Below are 19425 nucleotides of genomic sequence, written 5' to 3'. Positions count from 1 at the left end.
AGATGAGTTTATAGCGCAGCAGGGGCAACACATATAATGTAATCCACACAGTCCTGGACTATGTCCCTGTATTCAGTAAAAACGATATTGCTTTACAGTGTCCAACTGATGCTGACCACGTATTTCGTAGCCCACATTTCAAGACGTGCCCGTTCTGCAAAGCGAAACCAGATGTGGAAATAACTATTTGTGTGGGCGTCATCTCCAACTTACTGTTGAACATAGCATACAATGAGAGAAACGCAGAAAGGTTTATGGCTATAGAAGAGCGTGAGGCAGTGAGGAAATGTGTCGTGTTCTGTATTCAGAGGACGCGTATCTCCTGCATGTAAAAGAATTTCTATTACTCGATTCTTGAGACAATTGGCGGTAGAGAGTGATAACGAGTCGACAAAAAAAAAAAAAAAAAAAAAAAAAAAAAAAAAAAAAAACAAAAAAAAAAAAAACGGAAGGTATGGACGGGAGAGTTGATTTATGATCTGGGTCAGGGATTCGCGTTGCTTTCGCGTGGCGTATTTTCTGGGAATACAGGGCACATTGACTTTCCCATGAATTTCTGTCATTATAGATCTGTGTGTAGTGCTGTTCGAATGACAGGCAGACAGCGGTATGGTTGTCTAACTAGCACCATTATTCCATCCTTCACCATTTCTCATCGATATATAAACATAAACGGATCTTACCGTAATATAAGCTTTACTTCTATGTAGCGGAGAGTTGCCTAAATTGTACCACTTTCGTGATTTGATTTATTATAGCCTAAACAGTAAGTCACAAAATTATTTTAACAACACAATTTTCAACTATACGATGTTGTCCTGGTTACCTGATTTATAGAATGGAAATTCTTAGAAAAATAAACACACTAGGCTTCATTTTCTAAACATCTTCAAGTGGTACAAATTAGGAATCTGATTTCCCAATTTGTACCAATGGATACATAAATTGTATCACCCTTCAAACTACGTTCCTGAGCATAACGGTATTTACTAGACTAAGTTTAAGGAAACATTCGAATTATAGTTCTTACATCACTATTTGCAGATACTGCAATATAACGCTTTCCTTCCTTTCCGCATCCCTGCTCAGTTTGCAAGAATCCACATTTCGCACTTAATGCTTCTAGTAATTTCTTCCACTCGACCTTCCTCGAGCAACTCTGTACACTAATCCTCTGTTTTTCCCCGCAGAGACTCCAAAACACTTCCTTTTCATAGGTGGAGCAGCAGTTCTAGGTTTCTTATTTCTGTGTTTCGGTTACGTCTTTTTTTATATGGGCTGTTCGTCAGATAACAAGCTCCTTGGCTAGACCATGAACGTTTGCCTGGAGCTCCCGTCATTTCGCATAGATTTGGTGATGTTTATTACATGGACGCCTTCAGTCCACTCTTTTGACTGCAGTGGCTTCCTCTGAATCGAAATTATGGGGCATTCCGTTTCGTTTTGCAAAGTCGAAATTATGTCCAACATGTTTTAACCGAAAAGCATCTCTTTAAATGTAAGAATATGCTCTTAGAATTCGGTTTCAACTTGTGTTGTTCTGGTTACCTGATTTAAAGAATGGAAATTCTTATTTTCAGCACGCCTCTTAACTGTTGGCTTAGGCATATCTCATATTCGTGCAAGTTCACTCATTCTATGATATCAATTTAGATAAACTGTTACAACTAAATTCAATTCATCGTGCTCCACTTTCCATAACGTCTTTCTGGTGCCATATTGTAACACAAAACAATTATTTAATTAACAACTTAGTATAAAGGACGTATTACAAAATTTACATAAGCTACATTATGTTGCACTGGTAATGCTGAATACATTTTTAAAGCAAATTTCGTAAGTTGTACTGGTATAATATCGGAAACTTGTAGCGGTACATCACAGGAAACGTCATCATTTTATCTTTGTCAAATTCCTAGAAAAGAACCATAACGAATACAGAATAATGACTATCTGAAAAGTAGGTTAGATGAAAACTACAACAAAATCAACGACCTGTCCGTCAAAATGGCTCCAAGAAGCATGTAACACACGCTGATCTCACTGAATGTCGTATTGTACAAGAGGTGTACAAATTAGGAACCAGTACAACATAGGCAGCTCTCCTCTGTGCCCTGAACCTATACGTGTTTCGCTGTGGTATAGTATATTTTCTATCGATAAGGTATTAAATTCTGTTCCCTTTAGCCCTAGGTGGGGAGTATGCAGTAAATAGCTGATATATTGAGATATTTACTGGCTCCATATCTTCCAGAGGCTCATAATATGCTGGGTAAGACTTATTGTGAGACACCTATTAGTGGAAGAACATACAAAGAATGGTTTCAACGCTTCAAGAATGGTGATTTTGATGTGGAAGACGGGCTTGGCGTTGGAAGCGAGAATGTTCTCGAAGCTACTGAAATCGACAGAAACAACCATAAGAGATAGTTATAGGAAGCATTTGAGGCGTTTTAGCCGAGCACTGGAAGACAAACGGCCGCAATACAGCGAGGGAGATGAAAATGCCATTTTGCGGCATGACAATGCTCGATCTCATGTCACAAAAACTGTCAAAAGATACTACGAAACGTTGAAATGGGTAGTCCTACCCCACCCGTTGCATTCTAAAGACATTGCGCCCTCTTACTACCTCCGTTTTCGATCAATGGCACACGACTTGGCTAACCAGCACTTCCGGTCATATGAACAAGAACAAAATTGGATTGCTTCATGGAACTGCTCAGAAGACGTCCAATTCTTGCGCTGTGGGATTCGTATGCTGCCCGAAAGATGGGGAGATGACAGTGGCCAGCGGTGATCAGTACCTCGAATAGTAATTTTTTTGTAAGTTTTTGACAATTAAACCATAAATTTCGAGAAAAGACGGCGGGAGCGAAGTTATTGACCTAATAGTTTGGACTTTATTATTAACCTAATAGTATGGATTTTACTTTCACGAATTCGTTCTTGGAAACATTGTTGTTGTTTCACACAGGAGCATTTGAAGGCACATGTTTGATTAATTCATCATAATGCTTCGTCTGCGTGGATCTGTTTTAAAATTGGAATGGCTAATGCGAAATGCGTTGTGAACGTTTGAGCTGTAGTGGTTCATAAATTTTAAACTCTCTGAATGAGAAACTCTCTTCGTTACTTTCAACTTATGAGTCATGTTTTTCTTCAAGGGACATTCCTTTCTCCAGAATGGGCGCTTTCCCAAGCATTTATCGCGAATGAGCATGGCATGTCGCCATAACGGTCCCGCCACTCCCGCAAGTAACACATTCTTCGCGAGATTGATCGTTTGCCTACATTCCTGACATTAAAACATCTTGTTGAGAAAAGAATGACAGACGTTGCATTAAGTCTGATGTCTGGCACCTGAATACCCTTGCTATACAGGGTCAGGAAGAAAAGTACATGGTTTGAGGGGTGATATGGGTGATTCTATAAGACAAGGCACCTAAGGTTTCAGAGAATTTATATACAGACTTGTGCAGTCTCCTCAATTTGGGATGTTAAGAGATGATCCCAACTCTCTGCAAGACACTGTCTCAACTATGGCAGCTGAAGCCTTATGGAACTGTATGGGACAAGAGAACTGGTTGCGCTAATCACACCCAGAGGCAGTTTATCAATTCAACACATGTCGAACACGCTAAGGACGCCATGCCGTCGGGGCCGGCGTCACAGTGTCAGCTTCTTTTCAGAGGAAAATTAATCGCTAGTAGTCTTGAAACGGAAGTAATAACATAGTTTAGGATTATGTGCGAATGATTGTGGATTATTTTTAAAGCATTGGAACTAATGGCTCACTGACATTTAGACTGTGATTATTTTATAACATTTAAAGCATACATTTGACGTACATCAATTTTATTAAACTACGTTCTACATGTAGCAACACGTCCCAAGAGTTTTATTTACACGTTCTGTTCCACTATGATCTGCTATGCATTGTTATGAACTTGCGCTACAATACTGTAGGCAGAGATATCGTTTACAAATCTCGCCTAAAAATCGTTTCTTGTCATGCCATCGCACCAAACGACCTAGGCCGCTCGACGAAACACCTGCACAATCAGATTACTCGACAATCTGATAACTATTCATTTGAATTAAGATCAGTGATGATACAGTTCACCTTTACAATACTTTGTTATGTTTCTTCCACTAACTTTGAATGCAGGAACTGTGTGTCTTCACGGTATGTTTCTTTAGCATGTTTCAACACATCTCTATAAATGGTTCAAATGGCTCTGAGCACTATGGGACTTAACATCGGAGGTCATCACTCTCGTAGAACTTAGAACTACTTAAACCTAACTAACCTAAGGACATCACACACATCCATGCCCGAGGCAGGATTCGAACCTGCGACCGTAGCAGTCGCGCGGTTCCGGACTGCAGTGCCTAGAACCGCATGGCCACCGCGGCTGGCCACATTTCTATAAAGTTTTCTTGCGTGCTTTAATGTTCAACTCAATCCAGATAAGTCAGTGTCGTTATCCCCTCCCGTCGAATGTTAGTTTTCCAGCTTTCTTCTCTAAGCATAAAGTGCACCAGGTTTCACCAATCCCTGTGATGTGTTTCACAGTGTGACGAAGTCCTGGGGACGTGTCATGAAGTTTTGTTCTATGCAGAGTTTATAATACGGCGAATTTTACTTTGTAACGCAGTTTATAATGATTTAAACCAAATTCGCGAAATTGTCAGCTGTTAAAACGGCAAGCAGCTGTAAGTGCTTCTTGCTGGTGATTGGCACTATGGTAAAAATCTGGAACCTTGTTTACGTACTATTCCGACTTACTGAAAACAAGACAGAGCACCTATTCATTTAGTTAATTTCAGTGTAAGCCCGGTCTAAGTAGGTTTTTGTCCAAAAATTTGATTTCATCTTTATGATACAAAGACTTATTATTCGTCAACAGCGTTTTATCCTTGCGGTGTTGGAGCTAATACACGTCAAGAGCGAAAGGTAATTTTAGTGCCTATAGTAACGTCGGTTATGTTGCTCAGGTGATAGTTCGTAATCAATGAGCAAAGCATCTGTAAGTGCTTAAATTGGTGAAATGAAATTTGTTTTCCTTCAACTCTGGTATCCCGGCCCGTCGAGTTTCCATGCCCGCCGGAAGGCATGGACCTCGATGACCGCCGCTAGACGGCACTGTGGCAGTCTGCCAGCGTCGCAGTCACCTTTAGGACACGCCCGCCGTGTCGCCGTATCAGCTCTCGCGGCGACCAGCTCCACATGGGGCCACTTCATTCCACCGATCTCCCCAGCTCTACTTCCATCGGTTCACCTCCTGGTGCAACCAGTGGTTCCTCAAAATCACCCTACCAAAGGCCGAACCACCCGCACCTTCCATTCTCACGACCTTTACCTTGCCATTCACGACTGTCCTGTGCAGTTAACCAACACACTAAAATACCTCGGACTATCATTTGATCGCCGACTAACAAGGGAAGCCCCACCCACTAACCATTCAACAGAAAGCCCACAATAGACTAAAATTACTGTAACTATTAACTGCCCGAACATGGTGTTTGCACCCTTCCACAAACCTCCACATCTACAAAGTCCTAATCCGACCGATCCACTGCTATGCCAATGTGGCATAGATTTCTGCTCCTCCCTCCTTTTATCACGTCCTACAGATCCTTGAACACTATGTACCCCGCCTAGCCTTTCCGATCCGCTCACCCTCCTCCACCCGCATCCTCCAATTTACAAAATGCCCTAGTCTACTGTTCCATCCTGGACACCTCTGGAGATTCTTTGCTACCCGCAAACTCGACACTACCCACCCCTAGTTTCTCCCCTGCTCATTGATTCTGATACTATGCCGCGCCTCCACACCACATTCCCCCAGCACTGCGCCTCCACGCCCTCCACATCATCTCCCAAAGAGACTTTAATCGCCTTACCTCACCCGACCATGAAATCCGCCCTGATATATGTCTGTCCTACCAGATCTAGGAGATCCCTATCATCCACTTCTTGTCAGGACTCCCCACCCCGCCAATCGTCTCCATCCGCTTCCTAAGTCTTGGTTCTGAACCGCATCCCTTTCCGCTCTTCCCTGAACCCTCTCCAAACATCTATCCACACAAACTTCCACCTAAGCACTACCTTTAAATGCCGTTTTCCCACGATACCCTTCTCCCTGGGAGTCTACATCCACTTATCTCTTCACTCATCTATGTATCTCTTTTTAATAAGTCTCATATCGGCCTTTCCTTTTAGCTTTATGCAACTGTCTACCTGTTTTTATATCTTCGTGTGCGACACTCACTTTACACCCATTTGTGTCTATATTTTACTTAGGCAGCGAATCAACCTTTCGTATTTTAATTTATGCAGTTAACTATATGTCTTCTTATTGAACAAAACGTTTATTTTTGTCAAACGCCATGTCCAGTTTTTTTATTACGCTTTTTTTTTTAAAAAAAATTTTCCTCTCATGTGGCTGAAGAGCAGCAAATTGTATCCGCTGACAGCCCACTCCCTGCCCATATGCGGCGGAGAGGGGGGAATGAAATAACAAAGAAAAGAAATAAAATATGGGGAGGGCCACTTCCGAGCGCTGCTCAGTGGTTCGCAAGCAGCGCTTCCGCTGAGTTAGTGGCACTCCAAACGCACATTAGTGGAGCTGCAAGGTCTGCTCATCTTGTGTAAAATGCTGACCAGGACAAAACGGCAAGTGCTATAGCCCGGTTTCTCAGGAACTTCCTCACTGGAAGACGAGTCAAAGTAAATGAACACGTTTCTCAGCTTATCTTAGATACTCGACCGTTACTGAGAAAGCGACGGTCACACTTTTCGAGGTATTTTCTGTGCCTTTTAGCGCGCGGTAAGCTCAGCCGAAATGGTGGCACAATGGCTAGCCACACAGCTTCTCACTTTTGCGCCCCGTGTCCGAACCACATTATTGTTTTTATTTTTTTACTTCATTTTGATTTTTTATTTATCTACCAATTTCCGTAGCAGGTTACTACACGAATGTTTCTTATTAAGTTAGGTGATTTACTGTAAAATAACAACTGAATTTCACAATAAGTGTAGTAACATATGCGTGTATGGTATTTTTAAGCGTTACAATCTTGATGTGTGATCTGAGGTTTTCCCGGCGTACAGAAATCTTGAAAATTTGTCGGGTATTCAGTCGGGTAGCATCGTCCAAAAGGCGCGATATTTCGGCAAGCCGACTTCCTGCCCTCTTCAGGCGTTCTTGGTGTCTGATTGATCTCTGATGGATGCCGACTTTATATAACCTCCACCCCTCGCCGCAGCCTCCGTCTGGGGGCTTCCGAGCGGTCCGCGGCCGGTGGTGGGGGAAGGGCGGAGCTGGGTGGTGGGGGAAGCGCGGCGCCCCGCGACATATTATGGGCCGCAGTCCCTCCGCGGCTACGGCCGCTTGCGGAACTCTGCCGTCGTGATGACAATGCTTCTGCTTCTTCTTCTTCTTCTTCTTCTTCTTCAGGTGTCATGACAGGAACTGATTTCCGACTGGACTGCCACTCAAAGCTGGATCCCAGGCTTTGCTTAACTGGAAACCGCTGTCTTTATTAATTAGTTCGTCATGCAGTCGGATCTCCACTGCCTCTTTGAGGAGACAATCTCAGAAGGTGTTCGATTGCTGTAACACCTTTGTGCCATCGTAGTTCATGTCATGTCCATGTGAGATGCAGTGCTCTGGTACGGCGGACTTGGTGGGCTGTGCGTTGTCTGTGTGGCGTTTGTGTTGACTACATCTTTCCTGTACTGTCCGGATGGTCTGGCCTATACACATTTTCCTGCACCGGCAAGGGATGCTGTAAACTCCCGGTTTCCGGAGTCCTAAGTCGTCCTTGACTGATCCTAATAATGTTTTCGTTTTGGATGGAGGGCGAAACACGCACTTGGCAACATATTTTCTGAGTATTCTAACGATCTTTGCCGATGTGTTCCCGACATATGGTATGATCGCTATCGCAACCGGTTTGTCTTCGTCCTCGGAAGGCTGCGGTCTCGGCCTCTTCGATCTTAAGGCGCGTTTTATCTGCCGGTTGTTGTAACCGTTCGTGCGGAACACGGCCTGCAAGTGCTACAATTCAGCTGCTAGGCAGTCACAGTCCGAGGTTTCGCGTGCTCTGTGCACCAGTGTGCTTAGAACACCCTCTCGCTGTGAAGGAGCATGACAGCTGAAAGCATGCAGGTACAAATCTGTATGTGTCGACTTGCGGTAGACGCTGTGTCCTAGTGTGCCATCTGGTCTTCGCTTGACAAGCACATCCAGAAATGGAAGCTGGTTGTTTTCTTCTACCTCCATAGTGAACTTGATATTCTGATGCAGCGAGTTCAGATGCTGCAGAAAGTCTTGGAGGCGTTGTCGTCCGTGTGGTCAGATTACAAATGTATCGTCTACATATCGAAAAAAGCAAGAGGGCTTGTAGGCTGCCGACTCGAGAGCTTCTTCTTCAAAAGCCTCCATAAACATATTGGCCACTACTGGTGATAGCGGACAGCCCATCGCTACTTCATCTGTTTGTTCGTAGTAGTTCCCATCGAACAAAAAGTATATTGACGTAAGTACGAATTCGAAAACTTTCGTTACTGTTGGTCCGAATTTTTCTCCTATGCGGCTTAGGGAGTCTCTCAGAGGTACCCTGGTAAAGAGGAATACCACGTCAAAGCTCACCATGAGCTCTTCTTGGCCCTGAACTTCCGACTGGGCCAAGAAGACCTCATGGTGAGCTGCCTTTCGACAGGGGCACCCTAAAGAGCGAGGGTTCGTGTTTTCTGCCTCAGAAACGATTGTTGTAGTCACCTGCTCGACCATCACATTGATGTTACCGTGTGGGGGAGATTCAACGGTGACAGCAGATGTGAATGTTTCCGCCTTGTTTAAAGTCCGTCTGGGCAGGCGTCCGTGGGCCTGACGGCGGGGCAGTGACAGGAAGATGGGGAAGTGGTCACTACCACACAGGTCGTCATGTGCTCTCCAGTGGATGAATGGGAGTAGTCCTGGGCTGCAAACTGCTAAATCAATGGCCGAGTAACTACCATGAGCCACATTGAAATGTGCGGTGGCTCCAGTATTTAAGAGGCAGAGGTTGAACGGAGAAAGTAAAGTTTCGACATCTCTGCCTCAGCCAGTAAGCATGGTGCCACCCCACAAGGGGTAATGGGTGTTAAAATCTCCCAAAAGTAGGAAAGGTTTAGGGAGTTGCTCAATCAGTGCTGTTAATACATTCAGGGACACTGCACCATCTGGAGGAAGAGATACATTGCAGACAGTTATTTCCTGCGTCGTCCTTATTCTGACAGCCTCAGCTTCAAGAGGCGTTTGAAGGGGCACAGGTTCACGACAGACTGAGTTTAGGACATAAACTCAAACTCCATCTGACACTCGATTATTGTCGCTACGGTTCCTGTAGTATCCCTTATAGCCACGGAGGGCAGGGGTCCGCATTGCTAGGAGCCAGTATTCCTGGAGAGCAATGCAGAAAGCAGGCGTAAAGCTTAACAGTTACCGTAGCTCAGCCAGGCGGTGGAGGAAACCGCAGCAATTCCACTGGAGGATGGCGTCATCGTGAGACTGGGAAGGCAGTTTACGCCTCAGGGTCACCTGTTGCCACTAACCTCTTGCCTGAGTAGTCTATATCCATTGTGTCTGAGGGTCCGGTGAGATCTAGGTCCTCAGCGGACGCCAGAATCTCCACTTCATCTGCAGACGCAGAGCTTGTAGGTAGCAGTGGTGCAGGTGCCACCGCAATTCCCTTGGTCTTGTGAACATCGTTGTCTTGGTTCCGAATTCGCTACGTCTCCAGTGTCCATCTTGGTTCAGTTGCTGAACTTGTTATTCTGTCGTGGCATCACCATTGTTTGTCACTCTCAGGCGACTCGCTGTGACGCTCTCGGCCAGTCTCCCTGTATTTTGGATTCTCGAGTCGTTATCGGTCTTTCCCAATTCTGGTAACAATATTAACTTCACATATTACGTAGAATTAGAATAATACTGAAAAATATAAGTATATATTACCGAATTGGGGCCCCACAGTTCACCAGTGCTGTGGAACCCGCGCAAGGTGTAAACCGGCACTGATTATAGCGCACACGGGAGATCCATTAGGTCGCCATATACGGGTTTCGTTTTCGCTGGGTTAACTCCCTTCTGTGCTCAGCACGTAGCATCACGGGCTAGCACGTCCGTCTCCATGGCCTATTTCGATTTTCTTGTTAGCAGCGACAGTACACCCCTACTTTTCCCTCACACAAATATTTTGAACACACGACAAAAAGTTATTTGTGTTTTAGGAGAGGTCTCGCAACATGAAGATTCAACAGTGGTCACTTAAGGGATCCGTAATGTCATACTTGTATACAATTCAAGTGACATTTACCTATCTGCAGACCTGCACAGCTCTGGCTGCTGTGCAAGAAGCTCCTTTGCATTAGGAAGCTTCTCAGTATACTTATGATCATGAAACTGCAAAATCTTCCGTCGTATGTGGTTACGGTTTTTTTTGTGTCTGATTGAATATTTGTGTCATAGGAATCCCACAGTCTGTCATTGGCATGTTATCTTTTTAATGAAATAGCATATCTGTAAACACAGGGCACACAGTGTTTGATTTAAAAATTAGGAGGTGGAAGACAGAACGATGATGATTAAGAAGTTATCATGGAGAGGTAGTGAAATATAACAGTTACATACCTACACAGGGGACTGATCTGCATATATTAACTGAGACCTGAATGAAGGTAATTCTTTATATAATAATACCATCTGAATATGCATAATATTAATATTGACATAAAGTCTTGCTGAACTAACATAGAGCATTATGCCCAACTTAAGCGATTTTTAAAATTATTCATGCTGTGTAAAACGCATGACATATACATTTTTACCAATATATGCAGCTTCATTCGATATTTATATCTTCATACATATACACTCCTGGAAATTGAAAAAAGAACACATTGACACCGGTGTGTCAGACCCACCATACTTGCTCCGGACACTGCGAGAGGGCTGTACAAGCAATGATCACACGCACGGCACAGCGGACACACCAGGAACCGCGGTGTTGGCCGTCGAATGGCGCTAGCTGCGCAGCATTTGTGCACCGCCGCCGTCAGTGTCAGCCAGTTTGCCGTGGCATACGGAGCTCCATCGCAGTCTTTAACACTGGTAGCATGCCGCGATAGCGTGGACGTGAACCGTATGTGCAGTTGACGGACTTTGAGCGAGGGCGTATAGTGGGCATGAGGGAGGCCGGGTGGACGTACCGCCGAATTGCTCAACACGTGGGGCGTGAGGTCTCCACAGTACATCGATGTTGTCGCCAGTGGTCGGCGGAAGGTGCACGTGCCCGTCGACCTGGGACCGGACCGCAGCGACGCACGGATGCACGCCAAGACCGTAGGATCCTACGCAGTGCCGTAGGGGACCGCACCGCCACTTCCCAGCAAATTAGGGACACTGTTGCTCCTGGGGTATTGGCGAGGAGCATTCGCAACCGTCTCCATGAAGCTGGGCTACGGTCCCGCACACCGTTAGGCCGTCTTCCGCTCACGCCCCAACATCGTGCAGCCCGCCTCCAGTGGTGTCGCGACAGGCGTGAATGGAGGGACGAATGGAGACGTGTCGTCTTCAGCGATGAGAGTCGCTTCTGCCTTGGTGCCAATGATGGTCGTATGCGTGTTTGGCGCCGTGCAGGTGAGCGCCACAATCAGGACTGCATACGACCGAGGCACACAGGGCCAACACCCGGCATCATGGTGTGGGGAGCGATCTCCTATACTGGCCGTACACCACTGGTGATCGTCGAGGGGACACTGAATAGTGCACGGTACGTCCAAACCGTCATCGAACCCATCGTTCTACCATTCCTAGACCGGCAAGGGAACTTGCTGTTCCAACAGGACAATGCACGTCCGCATGTATCCCGTGCCACCCAACGTGCTCTAGAAGGTGTAAGTCAACTACCCTGGCCAGCAAGATCTCCGGATCTGTCCCCCATTGAGCATGTTTGGGACTGGATGAAGCGTCGTCTCACGCTGTCTGCACGTCCAGCACGAACGCTGGTCCAACTGAGGTGCCAGGTGGAAATGGCATGGCAAGCCGTTCCACAGGACTACATCCAGCATCTCTACGATCGTCTCCATGGGAGAATAGCAGCCTGCATTGCTGCGAAAGGTGGATATACACTGTACTAGTGCCGACATTGTGCATGCTCTGTTGCTGTTCCTGGGACAATGAATTCACGGTGTTCTTATTTCAATTTCCAGGAGTGTATAAAAAGCTGAGAATTTGTATGTATGTTGGGGAACTCCTCCCAGACCACTGGACTGAAGTGGACCAAATTTGGCACACCAACTCCTTGCCCTGAGAAAACTACATAGGGAAGTTAATAACTCTGTGGCACCAATATTTATGAAGAACAGATATGGACATTTTAAGCCCCTGCCATATAGGCTGCCTTGCACAACAGGTGTGTTATGCAGGAAAAATATTGACCTGGTCTGGAGGACAGCCTACATGTCAGGACCCTTCTGGACAACCAGGTAGGTAGCCAGCCATATGCAGATGTATTGCCTCCCCCTGACATATGCCCATGCATTTGCACACAACAATGCGTCATTCCTGAGGTGATGACCATCAGCACATCACAACAAAAATGCTATGTATGTTGTAACTCCACACCTGCCCCATGACGTGAAGTCGCCAGGCATATGTCGAGCTCTAAGCACAGAAATGTACCACTGCATCCATCCAATGTGAAATGCCTATCTGTTCCATTCCCATTAAACTTTTCTACAAATGCTACATTATTATATGTTCGGCAAGGATGACATAGTACACTGTGTGATGTGGCTGAATAGCATTGAGACATCCCAACACCTACCTGAACACCCTTCGCAACTCCTCTACTGCAACACACGACATACATGGGTTCAAGATGCCAAGACGAAAGCACGCGTCCAATAGGAAGGAAGAAGAATGGATAGAGAGAGGTGGGGAGGAGGAAACAGATAGGGAGATGGGGCAGGAGTAGATGGAAAGAGTGATCAGGACACGAAAAGATGGACAAAAGGAGGGGGAGAAGGAGATGCAAAACGTGAAGAGAGGGGGGGAAAGATGGACAGAGAGAAGGAGAGGAGGTGATGGACAGAGAAAGGGTGGGAGAGAGGGAGATGCAGGGCTCAGGTAGAGGGTGTATGGGCAGAGAGTGGAAGGGGGATATGGACAGAGAGAAGAGGCAGAGGAGACGGACAAAAATAGAGTGGACAAGGAGACAGAGATAGAGAAAGTGAGTGGGGAGAAGGAGATGGGCAGATAGAGGTGAGGGGATGAGGTGAGGTGGACAGATAGATGGGGGGGGGGGGAGGAGCAGGTGGACACAAAGAGGGGGAAAAGAAGATGTGTGGAATGTACGTGTCGAATGCATACGTGACCAAAGCCATGGGACGAAAGATATTACATGAAAAAATGACCATTCAACATACTAAGGCTGATGTCAAATATGCTTTAAAATTAACGAAGTAAATTGATACGAAGATTAAACTTTAAAAAACATCAGTTTCAGAAATTATTTGAACGCTTAACAGGACGATCATCTCATATCAACCATTATACATGCGGAAATATTCTAAAGTGCTACCCTATTTCAAATTTTGCGGTAATGGGATTAGGGACCAAGACATGTCATTACGACTTTACCGGTGCAATTGTTAATAAAGGTATGGTCCGCTGTATCTATAAACGAAAATAATCTATTATTGTTTCAGATTTTCAAAGTTCAAACATAGCCCTAAAACTAATTCTTTCTTCCTGGACGTATTCGACTTCGACAGATTAATGATTTGTGTAAACTCTGTTTCCTGGAATGTGCATTAGTTTCTGTTTAGCTAACTAAAGATTAAGAATAATCAAATTAATAAGTCCATAGCTTGTTCAGCATGCCCTGTACGGTGCTCAGCGCAGTGACAAAAAACAATGTGGGTGCAAAGAAGGAAGAGGCGGTCTGTCCGCTTGTATAGCCAGTCTACTCTCGACACTGGTCAGGATCGGACGTGCAGAGTTACAGCATCTCGCCGTGACAGACCGCTCATGCGTGCAACTGTGTGTTCATTCAGTTCGTGTCTGGTGTTTCATTCTACTGTAAGTAACGAACTTTCACAAATAATACAGTCATTTTTGAAAGGCTCTTGCTCCAAATTTTCACAAACTGAGCTACTAATAACGACGTGTTTTCGCAACTTCGTTAAGCGGCGTCATTTTTGAAAGGGCTAACCATCTTCGCATAAGATCTATCGAACACCTAATGCACTACGCCATATGTTTCGCTTCTGGTAGTTTTCTCCTGTTCGTGGGCATTCGTATAGTGTATGTGACAGGAAATTTTCCATGCTGAACTGAGTAGCCAGAAGAGCTGATAATGTAATGTGTATACACTGAAAGAATATTTTGAAATAATTGCCAATGCTTCCAAAAATCGTAACTTCACCATAAAGCTACTAGAAACTGAAGATATATCTACAATTTCTCTAAGTTGTGGCCAACATACCAGAGGAAAGAGGGTCGTTGAACGAATCACAATGTAGTCATATTCCAAAAAGCCAAAAAGTCAGGTCTCAACCATATCCCTCTATGCATTTTGAAGGTAGTAAGTCACAGTCAGATGTGGTGGCTCGTGAAAATACAGGAGGATTACAAAAGAATGCATTCGATCTTTCATTTCCGAAAGTGTCTGTTTTTAATTTTGAAAAGGCTAACAATGGACAAGTGGTTATTAACAGCAACAAAATGCAAGACATTCGACGTACAACTGATTGTATTCCGCATGAATATAGGTTTTTCTATGATGATTTGATGAAATGGCCTATACGTAACACTGCTGCTGCTGCTTGTGAAGATGATGATGGTCAATGAAACCATTTTGTGTGCACTTTGATTAGAGTTACAAGGCTGTGAAAATGTGTGTGTAAAGAAAGAAACAACTTAAAACAGTACTAAAACGTTAAATTGACAATGAGTCTGAATCACTTCCTCAAGAAAAGAACCTTTTCCCAAGATTTTGGGCTTATTTTCTTCAAAGAGATCGCAAAACTTTGCAGCTACAGTAATGGCAAAATATCCATATAATTATGTTCTTGAAATATTGGAAAACCCATCCTGTTACATTCCATATACTTACCTACAGCCGGCCGGTGTGGCCGTGCGGTTCTTGGCGCTACAGTCTGGAACCGAGCGACCACTACGGCCGCAGGTTCGAATCCTGCGTCGGGCATGGATGTGTGTGATGTCCTTCGGTTAGTTAGGTTTAATTAGTTCTAAGTTATAGGCGACTGATGACCTCAGAAGTTAAGTCGCATAGTGCTCAGAGCCATTTGAACCTTTTTGAACTTACCTACAGGATGTTTTTCTTCGTTCCTGAAAATTTAAGATTTTGAAGTCAGGTCTATTGAAAAATGACTGTTTCGAATATGGAACCAGCAATTAGCAGTTGTAGTTTCCATTTCTACTTCCCGTACGACCACGAAGGACCAAAAATTAGAGAAATCGACCACTGGTTAGTAGCAAAGATAAATTTGCGCGAAGGTCAGGTATTACGCCTTCAATATGGTTTTCTGAAAAACGCTATCTGTAGCAAACTAGCATTTGATGAAATATGCGCAAGAATGATAAAGATTCAATTCGTCATTTGGATTTACTATCTCAGTTTATATAAACCGAATTCCGATCACCCACGCTGGATTTAGACTTCCCATGGTAGGCATATGTTTTTAAACTTCCCACGAAGCAGTCAAACAGGACTTTTAGACCTACGACACGATGTTGCAGGTGCAAGACGAGAACGTGCCATACAACACGCATTTTTTTATGTTTCCCTGGGTCCGAGTTGTACGAACAGATCTTATTTAGTCATACAAGGACAGAAAGCGCTCATTATATTTTATGATGCCAGGCCCCGGCCGTCCGGGCGTGTGCCACATGAGGCGCCCATATGTCACCTGAGACCCCTCTGTCCGCTTTCCGCTGCGCCCAACCGACTTAGCTCAAACCGAAGAGATGCGTAAAGCGGACTGCGCACTCTCAAATAATACTGGCCGTCTAAGGTCGGTACTGACAATTTGCGAAGTATACTGAAGAACATTTAAAGGTAATGTCGTCTGCTCAGTATACTGCGCAATATAATGTGCGGTGTAAGGGTGATATTGTGCAGTGAAAGGCAGCTCCTGCTGAGAGTTTGTGATCTGCAGACATGCAAACAACTGATACAGCGACGCCATATGAAAACATTAGGGAAGACAGATGAAAGGAATCATCTGTTGAAGAGTGCTCTGCGGAGTAGATCGAGTGCGTATTTACTAGGTAGTACTATTGTGAAGAAACATTCGGCAGAGGTGTTTAAATGCAGGGGAATAATACTTTAACGACTTATTTGTTTGTTTCAGAAGATTAAATTCTTTTTAGCAGAAATATATACCAGCAATGCCTACCGATTCTTTACAGTACTGTATCTTACTCTTTTGTAGTTTATAGGTTGCTCCCAGAATTGTGGAAAGTGAAATCCGACGAGTATATAAACAGTATCTTTTTCAGTGTACGTAGGGTGTAACGAAATTCACCAATTCGTTGAAAGATCCCTTCTTCATACGTTAAAACATTCCTATAGTCATCTGGCTCTGCTGCAAGTTCTCTTAGAACGTTGGTATGACCGTGTGTTGAACGCTTCCGAAGCACACTTTAGCCTATCACCGCTTCCTCTTGCCTTTTCTTTTTGCAATACGTAGCAATTTCAGTCGCAATACTCGTGAGTTCTGTAACACGGAGCGCCGATATCTACGTTACGAAGCCAGATTTGAAATTGTCACGTCCCGAGCGTCAATACTGCGCTATAATATTCTGCCGTTCTTGGCCTCGCACTATCCAGCTTTATACTGACAATATTATTGCACAATAAATATTGAGCTTGTGAGGGGCCCCTTTACTCTCTTCAAAGTCACCTGTAATAACGTAGTGTTTTTACCGCGCAAACCGAAATGCACACCTAGTTAGAGTGGCAGCAAGGTCGTGTTGCTCTTGAGAAACAGGCGAGGCAATAAGAGCGTAAATTCCAGTATTCTCGCACTTGGAGCGCTGTCACACGCACCAATGAATGAAGTGCCCGTTGAGAACAAGTACAGGAAGTAACAGGACGCACTCACCTTTCCGGCTCACGACGCTTCGCCACTGCATATGTAAAACTACGCTCCCTGGCGATGGTACTATCCTCTCCAGTGGTGTCTGTCGAATCGTTTTCTGCTGTTTCCGTAGAGGACGATAATGACTATTCTTTGTTACAATCAATGGATACTGATTTTATTTTCAGTTTCCTCGTCCGTCAAAGTATTTCTTCTCCAGTAGCCGTCACTGACTTTTTCTGACGTGCTATACGGCACTTCTAGTCTTCTAATGTCACGTTAGCACAAGAACCTTGTGGTCTAATGTCTAGATTTTAATTAGTGACGCTAAGGGAACGGGTTCGACTCCCGGTGAATATCTTAGATTGTTCTGTGGTACTAAGGTCCACAACGAGGTACATTCAGCCTGTGGGACCAAAACAAAAGCTGCTTCAATAAAAACGCAGCGAAATGGATGCGCAAGTCACCGAAAGACTTGGTCATGCCAGGTGACACAACGTTTATTTACTGGCACCAACAGTATCAACCATTATTCTTTCCAGCTTAGAGAGCGAGATGCTTGAAGTATTACGACTATGGACACTATTCCTTATAAGATTTCAGATCAGTTATGGAGGATTTAGCTCTAGATGTTATGGTGGCAGTAAGAGGCGAATCGTTTCCTTGCAAAATTTTATCATTGGGATGAACAGAAGTAGTGTGGTGATCCTTAGTGCCTAAAATTAGGCTTCCCTTTGTCCACATATTTGCAAAAAATTCTGTCCAGTTCTTCAGTATACTTACAAGGGAAACTCCACATCGCACCCTCCCTCCCCCCCTCCCCCTCAGAATTAGTGGTAAGATGGCCCAGTCGACAGCCCGTCAAAAACTAAACGCAAACACAGATCAAGCATGAAATCAGGAAGAAGGTGTACTGAACTGTGAAAAAAGAAGCAATGAACAGCCCAAGCTCAAGATGTGCAATATCGAGCGATTTTGCATATCCGTGGCATCGTGGTTGTGTGGTCACGGTGTTGGGCTGCTTAACGGAAGATCCGTGTTCGCATCTCGTGCATCACCTTTTTTTTCACAGAATTATGAATTGTCCGTCCGGTCACTGACGTGTCCGTTCACTGTATTCAAATTTGTGTCTTCGTGCGGTGCAACGTCCGTTTGCAGCAGCGAGGTGTAAGGATAGGAACCGCCACATGTATGTACCTCCTATTTGTTCTACACAAGTACAACATGTTATAACTCTAGCGTTCCTTCTTTGATGTTTTGACTCTTGAATTCCTTTGTTGTAGCAATGTTCACACCCGTTTTTTGGTTGTTTTCATTTCTGCGAGAGGTCTATGCGGCATCTCACCTGCTCTCACTGTTCACCACATTTACTTGCGACGGTAATTCATTCTCACCACATGACTCATATTCTATAGCCTATGTATATTATGACAATTGCCAAGACTACAGAAAAGAGCAGACTCGTCAATGATCGGACGGAAATTCCGTAATTTGGCAAAAATAAAAGAGGCGTATGGGAGATTTGAACACGGACCTCCCACTTCACAGTTCATCACCGCGACCACACTAGTACGATAGCGGGATTCTTGCAATTCGCACGATGTTGCTCACCTTGAGCTTGGACGATTAAATGTTACTGTTTCGCTTCTTTTTTCACTGTTCAGTACACCTTCTTCCTGTTTTCATGCTTGATCTGTGTTCAGTTTTTGTCGGGCTATTTACTGGGATATTTTACCACTAAATATGAGGGAGGGGGGGGGTGCAATGGGGAGTTTTCTTTGTTAGAGGAGACAGATGATACATCAAGTTTCTTCTAGCCTATTAGGATGACGAAAGCCAACGGCCGTTCCGCAGTGGTAACACCGGTTCCCATCAGATAACCGAAGTTAAGCGCTGTTGTGCTTGGCTAGTACTTGGATGGGTACCGTCCAGGTCTGACGAGTGCTGTTGGCAAGTGGGGTGCACTCAGCCCTTATGAGACCAATTGAGCAGCTACCTGACTGAGACGTAGCGGCACCGGCCACGAAAACACAGCGGCCGGGAGAGTTGTGTTCTGACCACATGAACCTCCGTATTTGCATCTGGTGACGCCTAAGGGCTGAGGATGACACGGCGGCCTATTAGTACCGTAGAGACTTCACGTCCTGTTCGGGCCATGTTTGTTTGTTTTATTAGGATGAAGAAAACTTATCAACAGCTACCGCAAATGTAAACAAAATATCTTCAGAGACAGATATATTACGTATTTTGCACAATGTTTACGA

At 44.6% G+C, this 19425-nt stretch overlaps 1 pseudogene; it reads left to right on the top strand.

Moving 5' to 3' along the window:
- The first annotated feature begins 18996 nt into the window (after window positions 1-18996).
- On the top strand, window positions 18997-19114 carry LOC124723340 (annotated as a pseudogene).
- Window positions 19115-19425: the final 311 nt, after the last annotated feature.

This window comes from Schistocerca piceifrons, chromosome X (assembly GCF_021461385.2).
Source record: "Schistocerca piceifrons isolate TAMUIC-IGC-003096 chromosome X, iqSchPice1.1, whole genome shotgun sequence".
Taxonomy (NCBI): Eukaryota; Metazoa; Arthropoda; class Insecta; order Orthoptera; family Acrididae; genus Schistocerca; species Schistocerca piceifrons.
This window is presented reverse-complemented; position numbering and strand designations above follow the sequence as displayed.